At 46.6% G+C, this 21,612-nt stretch overlaps 1 long non-coding RNA gene across 1 annotated transcript; it reads left to right on the top strand.

The window, feature by feature from the left end:
• The first annotated feature begins 281 nt into the window (after positions 1-281).
• Positions 282-1,185, top strand: LOC147203265 (uncharacterized). The gene is made up of 3 exons (XR_015101243.1): positions 282-609; positions 1,032-1,088; positions 1,161-1,185. It is a non-coding gene; the product is annotated as an uncharacterized LOC147203265 (long non-coding RNA).
• Positions 1,186-21,612: the final 20,427 nt, after the last annotated feature.

Below are 21,612 nucleotides of genomic sequence, written 5' to 3'. Positions count from 1 at the left end.
GGTGCAAAAATCAACCAGGATCACGCCGCAGAAGGAGTGAAAGGGTGTACAGTGAGGGAGGGGCGTATGTGGATAGTGGATTGGAACATTAGCAACTAGCAACGATGGAGAAAAGGAAATAACAAACTAAAAATGATTTTTTTTTTTCAAAACAAAACAACAAAGGAGATGGTGTTTGTGTGGAAGAGAAAATGACGCTTCGGTCACTAATCGAAAGCGGCACCCGTCAAACGAACGTCGGCCTGCACAAACATGGCGTGCCACACGCAGCCCGTATAGCTCACGCCGAGTTTCGAGTTCATCTGATGAAGATGAACTTGCTCCACGTCAGCGATCATCGCTTGGCAGAGCATTTTGTGCCTCCCGATGCCCCACGTCGCCCACAAATCGTCTCCCCGGCGACTTTCAGCGATGACGGCAAAGAGGCTGTATTGCTTCGCATGGCCGACGCCGGGCACACGTCAGCGATTCGTTGGAATCGTCTCGTAAAGACGACGGCGAAAACGATGAATTGGAGAGCGATTTGGATCCCGATGTCGGACGAATATGTGCCTTCGGACATAACGGAAAGCAGCTGAGAGTCCTCGCCAGAGCCGCTGGAACGAGGAGGTAACTGCTGACTAGCTTGCAAGTTCCCATTCAAAACTTCATCACTTCTTATGCCTCCTCAGTCACTTTTATGCACCGCTACATTCCCTGCTATACTATGAAGTTGTCAGTAACACTCATCATTTATGTACGGTTGATGCGTCTCGTAGATGTGGATGAAAATATGCGCTGACTTGCATGTCGCCATAGGTTTTCAAAAAACAAACAAAAAAAAAAACAGGACACATTTGGTCCGCTCAGCTCTGCTAAAACCACTCGTGTTAAATTCATATTCCATTTCATTTCAAATTGGATGCTGAGCAACGTGGAATGAATGGTGTAAATGGTGTGTGTGAGAGATGTTGAAATGTAAGTGGAAAGCAACAATAAAAAAAATTGAAAAATAAAAGTGTGGTAATTGTACATACTTCTATATATTACAGATTGTCCAACCAGAAGCCAAAAGATGACGACTCCTCGCTTTGGTGGTGGAAAGAAAGGTAAATAAAATTATTGTACCTCACTCTGCAGCAAGATATATTTGCAACTTTTTATGTTTCTATAATTTATAGGTCGTGCATCTGGACGTGGTGGGGTGAATCGATGTGGTGACAAACTGGATGCAAGCCCAAAACCATCTTCTCCACAGCTGCACCTTTGTTCATAGTTCAATAGTTTTGTTGTGTGCAAATAAATTATTTTGCTACAAAAACATTATTTGTAATGTTCTTTTGTAGGAGGAACACATTATTGAGGTATTTGAGCTGCCATAAAAGCAAAAAATAGTGTAAAACTTGAAATGATGCTTGCAATGCATACTTTTACAAAAAGCTCATTTTCTCTGGATTTCTGCAGAAAATCGGCCTTTCCCATAAAACTTAGCAGTTTTCTAATGCTGATTGCCAACGAACGGAGAAAGATAGAAACAAACTTTTTTCTGCTGAAAGAAGAGAGTCTCACCTTTCCTTTGACAGGTTGCATGTATATATAGCCATAGAACAGAAAATTCTGTGGGCCTTGCAAATCAGTCAAAATTCAGTAAAATGTGAGGGATTGAGGGGGTTGTTCCAGTGAAAAGGGGTGGTATTCAATGAGTTAATATTGCATATTTCCAATACTAGAACTGAAGCAACGGTTTGGTAGACATCATGAAAGTCCAGTCTAAACAGGGTTCAACTTACAGACGATGCTTTCCAAGGCATATACTCAAGAAGAAAATGAGAAATGACGACAACAGCTAGCACGAAACCATGCGGTCTTCACTGGACTAGGTACTTCCGGTTTGTGTTGCCAAAATTAAAGTGCTGTAGAATCTAACTAAAAACGGAACATGACAAGGTACTTCCGGTTTGTTTTGCCAAAATTAAAGTCCCCTCGAATCTCACTACAAACGGAACATGACACTCCCCGTCTGTTATATATTTTATACCACTATTGTCAATTAACAAGAAGTAAAAATATGAAAGTTCAGTTTTCAGCTGCCATGAGTAGAACAGCTTCAGAAACAGGTCTCAAGAATGTCTTTGGAGATCCAGATCGGGTGACCTTCAGCTTGATCTTCCTAACCATACCGTCCTGGTCGGGAAAGGTCTTTGTCACAACTGCAAGTGGCCATTCATTTCTTTTGGTTTGATTGTCTTTGAGCAACACTAGGTCACCTTCCTTGACGTTAGGTCTGACATCCTGCCACTTACAGACGTTAGCAAGATGTTGGACTTGTCTACATTGTTGGCGATGGAGGTCTTTCTTGTCAAAGGCTCCAGGAGGAGCAGGGAGACGGTGCACCTTCTGTGTCAGCAACGATGCAGGGGTCAATAGGAAAGGAGACTCTGGATCAGAGGATATCGGTGCGAGGGGTCTGGCATTGATGATTGCAGTTACCTCAGCCATCAAGGTTGACAATACCTCGTGTGTGAAGCGTGACTGGGGATTTTCCTGTAGCATGGAGTCAAGGATCCATCTGGAGACTCCGATCATGCGTCCCCACGTTCCTCCCATGTGGGAGGAGTGTGGAGGGTTAAAGATCCACGTGCATCCTTGTTCCCCCAAGTACTTGTTGACATTAGGTTCTTCGGGGTCTGTGACCAACATGTGTAGTTCTTTGCAAGCGCCTTTAAAATGTGTCCCGCAATCCGACCGAATCAGTTTCACTGGTCCTCTCATTGCCAAAAACCGTCGCAAGGCGTTGATGAAAGAGGATGTGTCCATCGCCTCAATGAGCTCGATGTGTACAGCGCATGTGCTCATGCAGGTGAAGAGGACAAATAGCAAACGATGGGCGATCGTTTGCTATTTGCCTGGCCACCGCGGGTACGTCTCGTGGTGACAGCCCAGGGCCCGAACACATCAAGTCCCACGTACGTAAAAGGTGGTTCCGAGCTCAAACGGTCGAGGGGGATCTGCCATCTTCTGAATACATATCTTCCCGCGAAGCTTATTGCAGGTCACACATTTGTGGAGGATGTTGTTGATGCACCGTTTGGCTCCCACGATCCAGTATCCCGCTGCTCGGATGGATCCCTCAGTGGAGACTCGGCCCTGGTGCTTGACCTTCTCGTGGTAGTGCCTCACAAGGAGCGTCGCGATGTGACTGCGAGTTGGAACGATGATTGGAAACTGTTCATTTGTGTCGAGAGCTGCGTGCTTGAGTCTTCCTCCTATCCGTAGAAGACCGTCCTTATCCACGTAGGGACCAGTTTTCGTAGGGAACTGTTCTCGGGATGTTCTTTGCAGCGGCTAAGCAGTCAAACTCTTTCTTGTAGGTCTCCCTTTGAACACAGCGAATGATCAGAGTCTTAGCCTCTGACAGTTCTTCAACCGAGCAAGGTCCAGGACCTTTGGCCTTGCAGTCGAGTATGATTGCAGCCATTTTCCTCTTCACAAGGTTGGACAAGGATGCTATAGCTCTCACAAGGGACTTCCATGACGAGAACCGTTCAAAGCGAAAAGATCCCAGCTGTGGAGGAGAGTTTGTGATAGCTGTCGCATGGGAACGAACCTCACTGTCGGAGTCTGGGTCAACTAGTTCGGAGGATTCTTCTTCATGATTGGGAATTCCATCCGGCATGGACAGAAAGGTGGGTCCTCTGAGCCATGTTGTGTGCTTGAGTTCAGCAGCAGGTACTGATCGTGTGCCAAGATCGGCTGGATTTTGATCTGTGTGGACGTAGCGCCACTGTTCCGGTTTGGTGAACTTCCTGATTCGCTGCACCCGGTTGCAGACTGTTAAGGAAATATTCCGCTAGAAGTAGTAGTAGAATATTGTTGAGGAATTTCATCTTGCTATGAGAACTATTGACACTAGTCTCTGTCCTGAACATCTGCTGAAGTACTTAAAACAAAGAATGTAGTGTGAAGTTTAGGTCCCATTTTCACTTGGTTAATTAACAGCCCCCCAAGGGTTTTCTTGCCTCCACCACCTCTTAAAAGTCCCTGAAGGCTGTCAAGTGCCATCAAAGAGGAACCCTAATCTCAAGATCTGTGACCAGCAGCAGTGGTCTATACTTTGTCATCATATCAAGATCGAACTTTGCTTGACCTTCTTTGTCTCTACTTTTTACTTAGTTAGGTTTAATGGTTATGGTGTTATTCCTCTCTGTTAGTGTATGTTCAGACACTTGAAAGAAACAATGTAGAATGCTGTTGAAGGCATTTCCTGCTCACTGTTTTTACAATCACCTTTAGTGCCCTCGACCCCCACCACTTTTAGGGCCCCCCCTCCACAGGACATGTTTAACATCAAAAGAGAAACTGTTATCTCAAGTATCTGTGTTCCTGCCATCACACCAAATGGTGGGTAGTGGTGGTCTGGTCTCACCTCACCGCTCCCAACTTCTTCCAGCCACACCGGGTCAGATGACATGTTACTTTCTTTGTTTCGGGGATTTGCATGAGAGGCGTACCTCCCCGCCTCTCATTATCATATTGTCTCTATATAATCTCATGAATGTGTTTCTTTGACGCTTCCTGATGAAATCTGAGACTCACAGGAGCCCGAATCGATTCGTATTGCGTTGTGATAAACCGAAGAAAAGACGACGTGGTGTTGGGTCTTCTTCCACCTTATAGAGAGATAAAAGAACCTGTGTCCAAGGAGGGCTAAGAGCAATTTGACCGCTCACATTCCTCAACAAGACGTACACGTAGAACCATCTGGTCTGGTTGTTTATGTACCCTAATACGACTCTACTATCAGTGTAGAACTGCATAGAGTCGATGTTAACGTCCAGCTCGTTTTTCACTCGCTCTGCCATTTCCACAGGTAGAACGACAGCACAAAGTTCAAGTCTGGGTATAGTGTGGGCAGTAGGAGGGGCCAACTTAGCTTTCCCGAGTACAAACCCGACATGACATTCTCCATTGCTGTCGATGATCCTGAGGTGGACCACAGCAGCGATAGCTTTCACTGAAGCGTCGGAGAAAATGAGAAGCTCTTTCCTCTGAGCGGTTGACAGAGACGTAGCGTATGCTCTCGGCATCTTGATATCTTGTAGGTGCTGGAGTGTTTCTTTCCACATCTTCCATTTCGCTTCCTTCTCATCCGGTAGAGGGGTATCCCAGTCGTGAGTTTCATTACAGGTGAGTTCTCTCAGCAGGAACTTCCCCTGAATGACGACTGGCGCAACAAGGCCAAGGGGGTCAAACAAACTGTTCACCGTGGCTAATGCACCTTGCGGGTGTAGGGCTTCTCTGTAGCCGTCGTTTTGAAGGTGAAGACGTCCTGTTTGAGCTCCCAGCTGAGACCGAGGCTGCGCTGGATAAGGTCGGAGCTGTCATCGAAATCTAAGTTGTCTAAGATAAGATAAGATAAGAAAAACCTTTATTAGTCTCGCAATGGAGAAATTCCCAATTCACAGCAGCAAAGTTATGAAAGGAAGAAGTAGAACAACAAAATATAGGAGCTGCTGGAAAGGCAGCCACTCTCGCGGCGCCATTTTGAAGTCAAAATAACAAAAATAACACAACACAACACATAGGACACAGACAGTCGTGCAATCTTCACCAATTTTCTGCATACACTTTGTTGTCTGAAGCAGTTATAGATGAAAGAGGAGAGGATCAAAGTGTCCTTTCACCAGTGGATCAGAGACGTCATGCTGAAAATGTGCACACGTCTGCTACAAGCTAAGTTTTGAAAGCAAACACAAAGCTGTAGCGTCCATTGACGAAAAGAGATTAATTCTCTTCTCCTGTCCCACGTAATCCGCTTCAAACTCCAAGCCGCGACTCCCAGTTCCAAATCCGCATCGGCGCTCCGCGCTAACGCTCCTTTCTTCTCATCGTCGGCTCCTCAAGACTTACATCCATCCAGCCACAGACCGTTCAACAGCACCGATCTCTCTGCTGAACAAAGCAGGGCTGTGAAAAATGCTGCCCATTACAGGTGCAAGACACAAGCGCCCCGGGGCGCCCTGGGGTGACTGTCCAGCAACGACAGTCAAATGGCGCCGACATTCCTCCCAGTCAAAAACAATACTGGTATACCCATGCTGCCAAGAAGGCACAACCACCAAGCACAGAGTCTCCTCCTTGATGAATGTCGTGGCCAAAAAATGCTGAAAAAGTCCACATCAGGTCCACACGACGTAACAACAAACACAAAGTGACAAAACAAACACAAAAACAACAAAAAAAGCAAGGCTCTTTAGAGCACTTGCTGACGGCTGCCTACTCGGGCGCCATCTTGACTTCAAAGATCCAGTCCAGGGGTGGGCAAACTACGGCCCGTTGGTCTTTTTAATCTGGCCCGCCGAAGGTTGGTACACAATTAAGGTTCGATGTAAATGATTGCATTCATTTAATTTGGACTTGTAATGACAGGCATTTCAACGGCAGGTGGCGCAGTTACTTGAAGTTGCAGAGCACAGGGAGGGAGGTGGAGACGACACGGAAGCCCGCAGTAGCGCCAACTCAAGCAACTCCCGCTCGATACGACGGAATAAGTGTGTGGCTGTCCGCGCCGCTATTTCTATCATTGGATCCAAAACAGCGACATGCAAGAGACGCTTTATTGCAGTGAGTTTTACTGGAATTGCGAAAAACTTTTACATCCTGTAGATCATGGCATCCAAACGAAGAGGAACAGTAATGGCCTCGGAAGAGAAAGTGAAGTGTATCTGATTAAACGAAGTAGGTTACAAAATACGAAACATTCAGGAGACGTTTGGAGTCGGAAAGTCTCAAATCTACGAGACTTTGAAAAACGAGGAAGCGATTCTTGCTCAGTCCGATTCTGGCTATTTCCATGCTCAGAGTGAATTGCTTGCGGCTCGACGGACAGTCGAGTAAATACACGTTTCCTGGTATGGCTGTTTCCTGGTTGACTGTTATCGTGCTAAAAACTTTCCACAAACTGGACCGCTAATAAGAGAGAAAGCAAATTCCATAACACTAACTATGGTCATCGAAGACTTCGAAGCGTCCCGTGGCTGGCATCAAAATTCATTGCACGACATCAACTGAGCAACGCTGTCTTGTGTGGTGATCGAGGAGAGGTCAAGTTCGAGACAGTGAGTGAGTGGAAAGAAACCACCAGGTCTTTTACTCGTGTCATTTTGTAGCAAATAGTCCTAACTTTGTTATACTTTGTCACCTACCTGTACTGTATGCTGCAGTTTTGGGGCAATATATTGTTGCACTTTGTTGCTTGTGTTGTCACACATGTATGTTGTTAACATACTTGGACGTTCATACAGGACATATACCACAGTTGTTTCACCGTTCTCATTAAAAGAATAAAAAAATAAAGGTAATACTTTAATGCTTTTATTCTGTTGATGTTTGGTATGGACTTTCAACATGTACAGTTTTTTATATGAACCGTATCTTGTGCTGACCCGGCCCACCTGTCAAATTTAGAAATCAATGTGGCCCCCGAGCCAAAAAGTTTGCCCACCCCTGGTATGGACCATCAACATGTACAGTTTTTTATATGAACCGTATCTTGTGCTGACCCGGCCCACCTGTCAAATTTAGAAATCAATGTGGCCCCCGAGCCAAAAAGTTTGCCCACCCCTGATCTAGTCCCTTAGCATGGTCTTCGGGAGGAAAAGCTTCTAGCACCTCTGGGCAGTTCGACGCTATTTTATGGAGTCTGAGGTTGGAAGCAGCCAGCATTGCCTGTGCCTTTGGCAGTAGGTTGACTGCTGCTGCAGCTAATGGGAGTGATGTCAAACCATCGTCGACATAAAATTGCGTTCCACAAAGTCTTTGGCCTCCTTCCAGTATTCATCTGCTCCATGTTTGGCTGCTTGATGAAGTCCGTAAATGGCTACGGCTGGAGAGGGTGAGTTGCCGAAGACATGAACCTTCATGCGATACTCGACAATCTCCTGGTTGGGGTCGTTCTCCTTAAACCACAGGAACCGCAAGAAGTCTCGGTTGTCTTCACGAACGACAAAACTGTGAAACATCTGTTCGATGTCGGCTTCGATGGCAACTTCCTCTTGCCTGAAGCGCAGCAAGACTCCCAACAAGCTGTTATTCAGATCAGGACCGGTGAGAAGCATGTCATTCAGGGAGACGCCTTGATGTTGAGAGCTGGAGTCAAAGACGACCCTGATCTTGTCCGGTTTCTGCGGGTGGTAGATGCCGAAAATTGGCAAATACCAGCACTCCCTGTACTCTTGAAGCGGTGGAGCTAACTCAGCGTGGTCATGATCAAAGATGTTTTGCCTGAATGAGACGAAGTCTGCTTGCATCTTTGGATTTCTGACCAGAGTCCGGCGGAGGGAGTTGAGTCTGCTGAGAGCTTGTTCTCTATTGTTTGGGAGTTGCCGATGAGGGGACCGGAAGGGGAGGGGCGCGACCCAGCTGTTAGTTTCATCCATTACCATCTCCTTGTCCATGAACTGTGGAAACATTCGAATTTCGATGGAGAGCCCTACTTTGTCATCATCCTTGGTGGTTTGGAAGATTGTCCTTCCGAGACTGCAGTCATTGAAGACTTGGGTGTCTTGACGAAGGTTGAGCTGCGAGGTAGATTGCTGGCGTTCGGGGCCGAACCTTTCCTTTACTTGGAGCTGGTTGGGGCATGGAGTGAGAAGAGACGGTCTACCATTCCCCAGTATGTTGGTGCGGACCCGAGACACATCCCCAACGACGACCCATCCCAGGTCAAGCTGTTGGGCGAAGGGGGCATTGAGGGGACCGTTGCGCTGCTCCCTAACTTTATGGACCTGGAGAACATCGCGTCCCAGAAGGATCAGTATCTGGGCATTAGGATCCAGCCGAGGGATCATGCGAGCGATGGACTTCAAATGGCAGTGGTGTTGAGCGACCTCAGGAGTGGGAATTTCGGAGCGGTCGTCTGGCATATGATTACACTCAATTAGCGTTGGAAGCATCACCTTTGTCTGTCCGTCCAGAGACTCAGCGAGGAAACCTGTTGCTCTTCTCCCGGACGTTTCCGTAATTCCTGCACATGTACGGAGTGTGTATGGGGAGTCAGTACCGTTGACTTGGAAGAGGTTGAAGAACTCCGATCTGGCTAGAGATCTGTTACTCTGCTTGTCCAAGATGATGTAGACATTGGTAGCTCTATCGGGGTGTGCCTTGGGTCGCCAGGCAGATCTTGGAACAGGACCGGAGGCTTTGCCCTTTGCCGCAGACCCCTGTGCACTTCGAGGTGACATCAGCTTCAGGCGTTTTCTCATCTCTCTCCCCGCCATGCTGTGGGGAGGGTTCCTTGTTCTCGGTGTCCCAAGGTGGAGGGCCAGGATGGAGCGCCGTCACGTGGTTCTCACTTTCACACTCAGTACATTTCAGCGTTGCGTTACAGTTCTTGGCCTGGTGGGTTGTGGAGGAGCAACACTTGAAGCTGACACCATTCTCCTTCAGGTAGGCTTTGCGTTCTTCGAGTGGTTTGCTCCTAAACCCCCTGCATTTCTTGAGTGGATGGGGTTTCTGATGAATGGGGCATTACCTATGTCAATTTTACCTTTTGAACTGTTTGACTGTAAAACTGGGCTGTTGGGTGGGATGTCTGTCTTGTGATTAGCGACATGTTTTTTGACGAATCTTTGTCCTCTTTCGGGTGGCTCGAGCTTCAGAGATTTCTCAGGAACAGGCTGGAGTGAGAAGCTGGGATTGTTTCTTCTGCGGGCCTCGTTGCAGATAAACTCCGTGAAGTACGCGAAAGGAGGAAAGGAAACACCGTGCTGCTCTTTGTACATGGAGCCTATGGATAACCTTTCTTGGAGGCCGTGCGGGAGTTTCTGAACAATAGGGTTGACGCCTCTGGCAGTGTCCAGGTACGAGAGCCCAGACAAGTAGCCGTCAGCCTTGGCAGCGTGCTCTTAGCTTCGAGACGTCTTTGTGGGAAATCTTCGGAAAACGCTCTAACCTTTCAAAGAGGGCAGCCTCTATCATTTCGGGTGTGCCGTAGCACTCTTGTATCCGCGTCCATGCTTGCTGTAGACCTATTGTGGGACTGGCGATGTGCACAGAACGGATCCTTCTAACATGCTCGGAGGACTCTTTTCCTAGCCATTTTGTGAACAGGTCGAGCTCCTCGCTGGCAGTAAGGTTCAGTTCTACAATTGCATTGAGAAAAGAGGACTTCCACGACCAATAGCTTTCTGGGCGATCGTCGAATTGGTGGAGACCAGAGTTCACAAGTCCTTGGCGCATTAAGTACCTCGCAATGTCGCTTATGCCCGTGGTGTCTCACAGGATGTGCTTGCGGTGGGGCTTGTAGTGGAGAAGTCTGTCTTGCAAAGGACAGCTCAGATGGGGAGAGTTGAGCGGGGCGGTAGTTCCATACGACTGGCTTTGAACTCGTTGGCTGACGTATTGGAGCTGCTGGCATTGACCGTGCGCAGTGCTGCACTGTAGCTGTGGGTGCTGGTATTTTAGGTCGTGGTGCCGGAGCTTCAGACGTTGGCCTGGCAGGTATTAAGTTGTCATCAGATGGATGGGGGGTTTGCGGTGGATACAGAGAAAGTTCTGGCGGCTCCTCAAAGTCTGTTTGGAGCTGGGTGACATAGTCACGTATACGTTGTGGGCTGAGGCTCACTTCAGAGTGTCGAGGCCTCCTACTTCCTTCGCAACTGTCAAGTTCAGCCGCTTCTTCTACGACTCTAGCCTCTGCGGTGGCTGCCGCTACCTCCTTTCCGTGTCCCAATTTTGTGAGCTCAACTACTAACTGGGCTTCTTCATCTTTAGTTCTGCCTCGCACTGTGCGTAGAGAGCTCTCGTACGCGCCGATTCAACTTTGGCGTGGGCCCTGGCAGCTGCTCTGCTGGCAGAAGATGAGTTTGATCCAGTAGATGCAGATTGGAGTGACGCAGTATCGAGTACAGGCATCAGAGTTTCGAGGGCCTGCTCTTGTCCCGTGACTCCATAGTTGTTGAATACTGAGCCGTTGTCTGTCATTGTTAACTGTTTTGTAGTTGTATTGCCCGCCGTGAAGTCGTCTTTTTACCATTCTGTCCGACTTGTCCGTGTCCGAGACGTGAACAGATAGACAGATAGCGAACAACGAAAAAAGACCAAGAATCCACAATGTTGAGATGGAGGTTTAGTTTCTTTTTCCTTTTCTTTTTTTGTTTGTAAAACTGTACAGCCAAAAAATGTGAAAGGGACGAAATTACAAATGTGCTGTGTGTTTCACATAGAGTTACAGGCCAGCGATCTCGCTCCCTCTCTCTTTCTCTGTGGCACACACATATACACGCGTCCGTGCGCGCACACACATAAACACACGCAAACAAACACACACACACACACAAACACGCACACACACACACGCACACACACACGCAAACACACACAAACACATGAGAGCGCACATATATTCGCACACACTACGCATCGTAAACAACACTTAGACACTGATTAAAGATACTAGAGTAAACCACGTGCTAGACTGAAAGAAGATGCACAGCCAATCTACATGGCTTTGCATCTTCTCAGCCTCGCCCCTCACCCCACGTGTGCTAGTTCCACTCGTGCTGTCTTTGGTGGACGTCGGCGTTCGGAACCAATACAGTTACAGCCATGCACAAAACGTCTGAGTCACGAACGGACACACTAGCACGCATGTAAACAACACTTAGACACTGATTGAAGATCAAAGACTAACCCACGTGGAAGACTGAAAGAAGATGCACAGCCATTCGGCATGGCTTTTCACCTTCTCAGCCTCCACGGCCCTCACAAAACGTGGGCTAGATCCACTCGTGCTGTGATTGGTGGACGTTGGTGTTAAGAACCAAAAAAGTTACAGCCATGCACAAAACCTCTGAGTCATTCGGCAATTTTTTCCGTATACAGTACTTTACCCACCAAAGTACTGTAAAAGGGTGGGTGCCACACACACACACACACACACACACACACACAAACACACACTTGCACGCATCAGAAACGACAATTAGACGTTGGAATGTATGCATACGTCCTTTTGTTTGGGTCTGACACTAAGTTTCAGTTTTTATTGCTTTACATGCATTTTCAGGCCGAGCTGAGCACGTTTTCTGAGTTTGAATGTATCTTCATAGGAATGAGTTGTGTTATCAAATTAATGGTCATTTAGGCTTCAGGAGGTCATCCTGAACTAAATACATGTTGAAATGTGTGCATAAATCCTAAGGTTTAGGCGTGACACTCAATTTGAGTTTTTATTGCTTTAAATGCATTTTCAGGCCAAGCTGAGCACGTTTTCTGAGTTTGAATGTATCTTCATAGGAATGAGTTGGTGACCAAACGAATGGTGATTTAGGCTTCAGGAGGTCATCCTGAACTACAGTAAATACATGTTGAAATGTTTGCTTAAGTAATTTGGTTTAGGCGTGACACGCAATTTGAGTTTTTATTGCTTTAAATGCATTTTCAGGCCGAGCTGAGCACGTTTTCTGAGTTTGAATGTATCTTCATAGGAATGAGTTGGGTGATCAAATTATTGGTCATTTAGGCTTCAGGAGGTCAACCTGAACTAAATACATGTTGAAATGTGTGCATAAGTTCTTTGATGTAGGCGTGACACTCATTTTGAGTTTTAATTGCTTTAAATGCATTTTCAGGGCCGAGCTGAGCTCGTTTTCTGACTTTGATTGTAACCTCAGAGGAATGAGTTGTGTGATCAAATTAATGGTCACTTAGGCTTCAGGAAGTCAACCTGAACAAAATACATGTTGAAGTGTTGAATAAGTCCTTTGGTTTGGGTGTGACACTCAATTTGAGTTTTTATTGCTTTAAATGTATTTTCACGCCGAGCTGAGCACGTTTTCTGAGTTTGAATGTATCTTCATAGGAATGAGTTGTGTGATCAAATTATTGCTCATTTAGGCTTCGGGAGGACATCCTGAACTAAATACATGTTGAAGTGTGTGCATAAGTCCTTTGGTTTAGGCGTGACACTCAATTTGAATTTATATTGCTTTAAATGCATTTTCAGGCCGAGCTGAGCACGTTTTCTGAGTTTGAATGTATCTTCATAGGAATGACTTGTGTGATGAAATTAATGCTCATTTCGGCTTCAGGAGGTCATCCTGAACTAAATACATGTTGAAGTGTGTCATTAGTCCTTTGGTTTAGGCGTGACACTCAATTTGAGTTTTTATTGCTTTAAATGCTTTTTCAACCCGAGCTGAGCGCGTTTTCTGACTTTGAATGTATCTTCAGAGGAATGAGTTGTGTGATCAAATTAATGCTCATTTAGGCTTCAGGAGGACATCCTGAACTAAATACATGTTGAAGTGTGTGCAGAGGTCCTTTGGTTTAGGCGTGAAACTCAATTTGAGTTTTTATTGCTTTAAATGCATTTTCAGCCCGAGCTGAGCACGTGTTCTGACTTTGAATGTATCTTCATAGGAATGAGTTGTGTAGTCAAATTAAAACTCATTTAGGCTTCAGGAGGACATCCTCAAATACATGTTGAAGTGTGTGCATAAGTCGTTTGGTTTAGGCGTGACACTCAATTTGAGTTTTTATTGCTTTAAATGCATTTTCAGCCCGAGCTGAGCACGTTTTCTGACTTTGAATGTATCTTCATAGGAATGAGTTGTGTAGTCAAATTAATGCTCATTTAGGCTTCAGGAGGATAGTTAGTTAGTTAGTTAGTTCCGCCCGCTCCTATTTGGAACATTGGGCGACGAGCCTCCTCCATTTGTTCCGGTCACTGGCGACCCTTCTTGCTCCATGCCAGCTGACACCCATCTCACTGAGGTCTTCTTTGGCAGTCTGTCTCCACGTCTTCTTTGGCCTACCTCTCTTCCTCTTTCCACCCTCTGGCATCCAGTCCATGGCCACACTTGCCGGTCTCTCTCTTGGCAGCCGGAGTACGTGGCCGATCATTTTCCTTCTGCTTTCAGAGGATATCCGTAACTAAATACATGTTGAAGTGTGTGCATAAATTTTTGGTTTAGGCGTGACACTCAATTTGAGTTTTCATTGCTTTAAATGCATTTTCAGGCCGAGCTGAACACGTTTTCTGAGTTTGAATGTATCTTCATAGGAATGAGTTGTGTGGTCAATTTAATACTGATTCAGGCTTCAGGAGGTTATCTTGAACTAAATACATGTTAAAGTGTGTGCATAAGTCCTTTGGTTTAGGCGTGACACTCAATTTGAGTTTTTATTGCTTTAAATGCATTTTCAGCCGGAGCTGAGCACATTTTGTGAGTTTGAATGTATCTTCATAGGAATGAGTTGTGTGGTCAAATTAATGCTCATATAGGCTTCAGGAGGTCATCCTGAACAAAATACATGATGAAGTGTGTGCATAAGTCCTTTGGTTTAGGTGTGACACTCAATTTGAGTTTTTATTTATTTCATGAAAAAGTGTGATGGTGGCGTGGCATTCATTTATCTTTTGAATTGCTGCGTTTAGATTTTTGTTTTTTGCTTTTCCTTGTATTTGGGTTTAGTTTCAAGCGCAGCTCATGTTCACACAATGCACATTTTATCTTCTTATTTTTAGAGGATCACAGGAAATCATATGGAAAGCTGCAATGGCCAACTCTCACCAGCAGAAGCTATCGTAAAGTGCTGGCCGTGCATGGACAAATAGGGCTCTCGCATTTCAGAAAGCACAAGAGTGACACAACGTGGCATCAGCTCTGAGCAGCAAATGTTGTCAATTCATTGTCAATTTTTTCCGTCCCAAGAACCCCCAAAAAAAGTCAAAAGAGACAAGATTTTTTAAAAACGCTCACATCAGACGGATTTTGAGGCGTGTCGATGCAAAAAAAAAAAAGAAAAAAAAAGACAATTAAAAAGTATGATGCGGACACGACGTTTTTTTGAATTCTAAATTGATATATTTCGATTTTTTTTGCTTTCACATGTATTTGGTTTTAGATTCGATTGCAGCGCATGTTCACAGAGTGGACATTTTATGTTGTTGCTTATTTTTAGAGGGTCATAAACAAAATCACATACTTGACCTCTTCGTTTACAGTTGACTGAATAGGGATGATTGTTTTATTTGGGAGCAGAGAGATGTTGACTTAAATTCGTGGAGTTTATGATGCCACGGATAACGTGTCTCAATACGATTCAGTATTCGTTCGCGGAACGTCGCGTGGCTGGAAGCCGACGTTTTCTGCCCTTTGCGTTCGAAACCATTGTGTGTCCACGGTGCTGCCCCCTCCCTTTTTTTGTGTCTTTTTCAGTGTGGGCTGGGCGCCTCTCGAATCAGTGCACCTGCCTCCCCTACACACGTGCGAGTCTTCATCTCATCTGCCACTTGCACCATAAAAGACAGCGTGAACACCCACCCGTTGCCAGTTCGTCAGCAATCCTTCCAGCCGAGCTAGCTGCTGCCACGCCGTTCCGCTCCAGCATTTCTGCACTCCTCAACGCGATCATTTTGACTAGCTTTCAGTTGTTTACACCTCGACCTGTCCAACTTTCTGGCAATAAACCCCCTCTTCATTTTTGGTGTCTGTGTGTGGTTCTTGTGCTGATCTCTCACGAAACATAAGACTTTAATTCACATTCGACCCAAACTCCTCGTTTGGAGCGTCCCTCGCGCCGAAACGGGGCACCATCGGCGGTGCCGTGGGCATAAACAACTCGGTACGACATTTCGCGCGGGTGGGTGTGAGATGTTCCTCCGCTTCACTGGTAAGCCTGGATACTCTCCGCCGTACGGGTGCCGTGCTCCCCGAACCCGAAGCAATGAGGGACATTTTAGGGCGGTCGGGTTCGGGTAGGGCTCGGGCTTGGGCTCGGGCTCGGGCCGCCCGATCTTACCTCTGCTCCGGCAGGGCCAAGCGGGTGGCATCCGTTCGGTCCCGGACCTTCGTGCTGTTTGATGACCAAGTTTTTCTTCCCTTTGATCGCACACCGCGACCCCCTGGTCCTCAAAGCGATTTCCATCTCTGGCGGGGACGTCGGCACGGCGCAGCTCTGGTTCGAAACCAATTTTTTGGGGTGTACTTTTTGCACATCATATAGCCACTGAGACCAACACACAACCAGTGGCCAAAAAAAAACTTTACCAGTGTAGGCAACTTAATCTGATATGTCTGTCATTTTTTTAGTGAGAATTAAATTTTTTCCAGAACAACACTCACAACATTAGATATAGGTCTACATGACTTCCAACATTGTGATGTGCACTCACAGCAGCAATACCAGTTTTCGGCCTCTCAATTCATGCAAATGCTTCTCAAGACACTGCTCATGGTACCACCTTTCGCACTGGGTCTCGTCAAAAGGGGGGCGGGGAGAGAGAACCCTAACATCGCAAGATTATATGTTAGAGTTATCCTGATTGATATTTCCTAAGTTGCTTTTAAAATTCATTTTTTTTTCTTACTTGAACCAACCCAATTTCAATGATGCATGCAAACCATCATGAAGACAATGTCGATGCAAGATAAATTGTGTGTTCTTCCATTGTAAAAATCACTCGTTTTGTCAGAGGACCTTTTCCAGGTGGTTTTGCCATTGAGAGCATGCCACAGTGCATGGCGAGAACAAATACTACAACGTGACGGAATATCAGTCAACATTAAACTTAAAATTCACAGTGTGTAAATATGGGTTTGGAATTTTATCTTGACATTTTGTTTTCATCAGAGCAGTGAATAACACGAGATTTTTGGTTGTGGTACAAATCATAAAAAATGATTTTCTAAAAGCTTTCAGAATTCCTCCCTGGTATCAGCACTTCATTTTCATGAAGTCGTTTGAAACAAAATATTTCTTTGTCATCATTTCTGGATGCCACAATTAAACATTTTTTGCATGGGTGATCATCATCCAATAAACCTGCTGTGGTCAGTATTTCTGACGATTGTCTTGTTCTCTTATTTTCCATCGCCACATAATGTTCTAAAATTGATGCACGGAATGTCTGGGGAAGGCCTTCATCAGTTCCACTGCCATCTGAAAAAAATAGCTTGTTTGTCTTGTGGGAGTGACAAAACTGTTTCGGGCGAACAATTTGAAAACACAATTTTTACAAGGCTGCATAAAGCCGGACGATCGCTTGGTTGTGCGTTGAAGTTTTGGACCCTGTGTTGTCAACCCGCACCACTTTCGGCCTGCCTGGCTTGGAGGAGCTCCGGCGGGGACAAACTGGCGGCATCGCTTCTATACCGGCCCGTCGCGGGCGTATTCGACGAGGTTTATTAGTCCGTTGCTTGACACCCGCGCCCCTCCCGGCTTCCCGCAAGATCCCCCTTGATCAGAGCTGCATTGCGATCCGCTCGGAGCAGCCGCGCCCGGGCCGTGTTTTGCAGCGGCATTGTACGACATTTGGCGAGGATGGGCGTGAGCTTTTCACCCACTTCGCTTGCAACCCGGGCCACGTTCGACCGACGGGCGCGGCGAAACTCCGGCGAGGTCAGGCGGGTGGCATATTTTCGTTCACAGAATGTCGCGCGGGTGTGCGTCGAAGTTTTCTGCCCTTTGTGTTAGGGTCCATTGTTTGTCCACAGTGTCGACCCTCCCTTTTGATTTTGCGCCCGGGACCTAACCGACGCTGTCGCTTGGCCCCGCCAGAGCTGCGCCGTGCCTGGCGGGCCGGCAAAGGCGAGTGTTGCAAGCGAAGAGGTGGAAGACCTCGCGCACACCAACACGACCTGCCGGGACCAAAGCTGCTGCCCGCTCGGCTCCGCCAGAGATGCACCTCGCTTTGAGGGACAGGGGGCGCGGTGTGCAATCAAAGGGAAGAAAAACTTCGGGATCAAATCGCGCGAAGGTCCGGGACCGAACAGATGCCACCCGCTTGGCCCTGCCGGAGTTGCGCGGGGCAGGTAGGGCCGAGAGTGGTGTGTGTGACAAGCGAAGCGGAGGAACAGCTCACGCCCGCCCGTGAGAAATTTCGGACCGAGCCGTTTTTGCCCACGACGTTGCTCCGCTGCGGCGCTCAGGCTGTTCCGACGAGGATGTTGGGGCGGAGCGCTGGGAGAACCGCGGGTGTTAAGCAAAGTGTTCGGCTTCGTGAGAGATGAAGAGAGGAACCACGCGCAGACACAAAAAGCACAGAAGGGTTTTATTGCCAGTAAGCGAGACAGGCCGAGGTGGTCACAACTGAAAGGTAGTCAAAATGATCAATTCGAGGAGTGCAGGAATCCTGGAGCGGTACGGCGTCGTCGACACGGCAGGAAGGATCTCTGACGAAGTGACAATGGGTGGCTCTTCAGGCTGGCTTTTATGCTGCAAGTGGCAGATGAGATAACGACTCGCAGGTGTGTCGGGGAGGCAGGTGCACTGATTAGAGAAGCGCCCATCCCACACTGAAAAAGGTAACAATAACTTTTTGGGAGCGGCAAATTCCCCCACAGGAGAACAGAGAAATAGTGGTTTGATTTCATGGAGTTCGTGGCGCAATGCATGAGGCGTCTGACTACAAATCAGGTCATGCTCGGCCAAAGAGAGGGCGTCCACCAGGTTGAAAAAGAGATGAAGAGCAAACACTGTCAATACATAATAAAGTTTCTCTGTCCCAATATCCAAAAAAAAAGCCCAGTCCAAAGTAGCAAAATTAAGAAAATCTTTTAAAAAAACGCTCACATGAGGCGGATTTTGAGCCTTGACTATGCAGTGATATTAATAATAATTGTAATAATAATCATGAAAAAGTGTGATGGTGGCGTGGCATTCATTTATCTTTTGAATTGGTGCGTTTAGATTTTTGTTTTTTGCTTTTCCTTGTATTTGGGTGTAGGTTCAAGCACAGCTCATGTTCACACAACGCACATTTTATCTCATTATTTTTAGAGGGTCACATGAAATCATATGGAAGGCTGCAATGGCCAACTCTCACCAGCAGAGGCTATCGTAAAGTGCTGGCCGTGCATGGACAAATAGGGCTCTCGCATTTCAGAAAGCACAAGAGTGACACAACGTGGCATCAGCTCTGAGCAGCAAATATTGTCAATTCATCGTCAATTTTTTCCGTCCCAAGAACCCCCCAAAAAAGTCAAAAGAGCCAAGATTTTTTAAAAACGCTCACATCAGAAGGATTTTGAGGCGTGTCAATGCAAAAAAAAGAAAAAAGAAAAGAGACAATTAAAAGTGTGATGGGGACACGACGTTTTTTGAATTCTAAATTGATATGTTTCGATTTTTTTTGCTTTCACATGTATTTGGTTTGAGATTCGATTGCAGCTCATGTTCACAGGGCGGACATTTTATGTTTTTGCTTATTTTTAGAGGGTCATAAAAAATCCCATACTTGACTTCTTCGTTTACAGTTGACCGAATAGGGATGATTGTTTTATTTGGGAGCAGAGAGATGTTGACTTAAATTCGCGGAGTTTATGATGCCACGGATAACGTGTCTCAATACGATTCAGTATTCGTTCGCGGAACGTCGCGCGGCTGGAAGTCGACGTTTTCTGCCCTTTGCGTTCGAAACCATTGTGTGTCCACGGTGCCGCCCCTCCCTTTTTTTGTCTCTTTTTCAGTGTGGGCTGGGCACCTCTCGAATCAGTGCACCTGCCTCCCCTACACACGTGCGAGTCTTCATCTCATCTGCCACTTGCACCATAAAAGTCAGCGTGAACAGCCACCCGTTGCCAGTTCGTCAGCGATCCTTCCTACCGAGCGAGCTGCTGCCACGCCGTTACGCTCCAGCATTTCTGCACTCCTCAACGTGATCATTTTGACTAGCTTTCAGTTGTTTACACCTCGACCTGACCAACCTTGTGGCAATAAAACCCCTCTTCGTTTTTGGTGTCTGTGTGTGGTTCTTGTATTGATCTCTCACGAAACCTAACACTTTAATTCACATTCGACCCAAACTCCTCGTTTGGAGCGTCCCTCGCGCCGAAACGGTGCAGCATCGGCGGTGCCGTGGGCATAAACAACTCGGTACGACATTTCGCGCGGGTGGGCGTGAGATGTTCCTCCGCTTCACTGGTAACCCTGGATACTCTCCGCCGTACGGGTGCCGTGCGCCCCGAACCCGAAGCAATGAGGGACATTTTAGGGCGGTCGGGTTCGGGTAGGGCTCGGGCTCGGGCTCGGGCCGCCCGATCTTACCTCTGCTCCGGCGGGGCCAAGCGGGTGGCATCCGTTCGGCCCCGGACCTTCGTGCTGTTTGATTACCAAGTTTTTCTTCCCTTTGATCGCACACCGCGGCCCCCTGGTCCTCAAAGCGATTTCCATCTCTGGCGGGGACGTCGGCACGGCGCAGCTCCGTTTCGAAACCAATTTTTTGGGGTGTGATTTTTGTACATCATATAGCCACTGACACCAATACACAACCAGTGGCCAAAAAAAACTTTACCAGTGTAGGCAACTTAATAATAATAATACATTTTATTGATAAGCGCCTTTCAAGACACCCAAGGACACTTTACAATAACAAAAAACACAAAACAATACGGGTTGAGCAGCTGTCATTTTTTTGTGAGAGTTAATTTTTTTCCAGAACAACACTCACAAAATTAGATATAGGTCTACATGACTTCCAACATTGTGATGTGCACTCACAGCAGCAATACCAGTTTTCGGCCTCTCAATTCATGCAAATTCTTCTCAAGACACTGCTCATGGTACCACCTTTCGCACTGGGTCTCGTCAAAAGGGGGCCGGGGGGAGAGAACCCTAACATCGCAAGATTATATGTTCGGAAATTTCAATCAGGAATACTCTAAGTTGCTTTTAAAATTCAATTTTCTTCTTTTACTTGAACCAACCCAATTTCAATGATGCATGCAAAGCATCATGAAGACAATGTCGATGCAAGATAAATTGTGTGTTCTTCCATTGTAAAAATCACTCGTTTTGTCAGAGGACCTTTTCGAGGTGGTTTTGCCATTTAGAGCATGCCACAGTGCATGGCGAGAAAAAATACGACAACATGACGGAATATCAGGGAACATTAAACTTAAAATTCACAGTGTGTAAACATGGGATTGAAATTTTATCTTGACATTTTATTTTCATCAGAGCAGTGAATAACACGAGATTTTTCGTTGTGGTACAAGTCATAAAAAATGACTTTCAGAATTCATCCCTGGTATCAACACTTCCTTTTCATGAAGTAGTTTGAAACAAAATATATCTTTGGCATCATTTCTGGATGCCACAATTAAACATTTTTTGCATGGGTGATCATCATCCAATAAACCTGCTGTGGTCAGTATTTCTGACGATTGTCTTGTTCTCTTATTTTCCATCGCCACATAATGTTCTAAAATTGATGCACGGAATGTCTGGGGAAGGCCTTCATCAGTTCCACTGCCATCTGAAAAAAATAGCTTGTTTGTCTTGTGGGAGTGACAAAACTGTTTCGGGCGAACAATTTGAAAACACAATTTGTACAAGGCTGCATAAAGCCGGACGATCGCTTGGTTGTGCGTTGAAGTTTTGGACCCTGTGTTGTCAACCCGCGCCACTTTCGGCCTGCCTGGCTTGGAGGAGCTCCGGCGGGGACAAACTGGCGGCATCGCTTCTATACCGGCCCGTCGCGGGCGTATTCGACGAGGTTTATTAGTCCGTTGCTTGACACCCGCGCCCCTCCCGGCTTCCCGCAAGATCCCCCTTGATCAGAGCTGCATTGCGATCCGCTCGGAGCAGCCGCGCCCGGGCCGTGTTTTGCAGCGGCATTGTACGACA

The sequence above is a fragment of the Hippocampus guttulatus genome, chromosome 6, assembly GCF_054856545.1.
Source record: "Hippocampus guttulatus isolate MCC_2025c chromosome 6, RoL_Hgut_1.0, whole genome shotgun sequence".
Classification (NCBI taxonomy): domain Eukaryota; kingdom Metazoa; phylum Chordata; class Actinopteri; order Syngnathiformes; family Syngnathidae; genus Hippocampus; species Hippocampus guttulatus.
The sequence above is the reverse complement of the archived record's forward strand: the minus strand, read 5'-3'. Positions and strand labels throughout refer to the sequence as shown.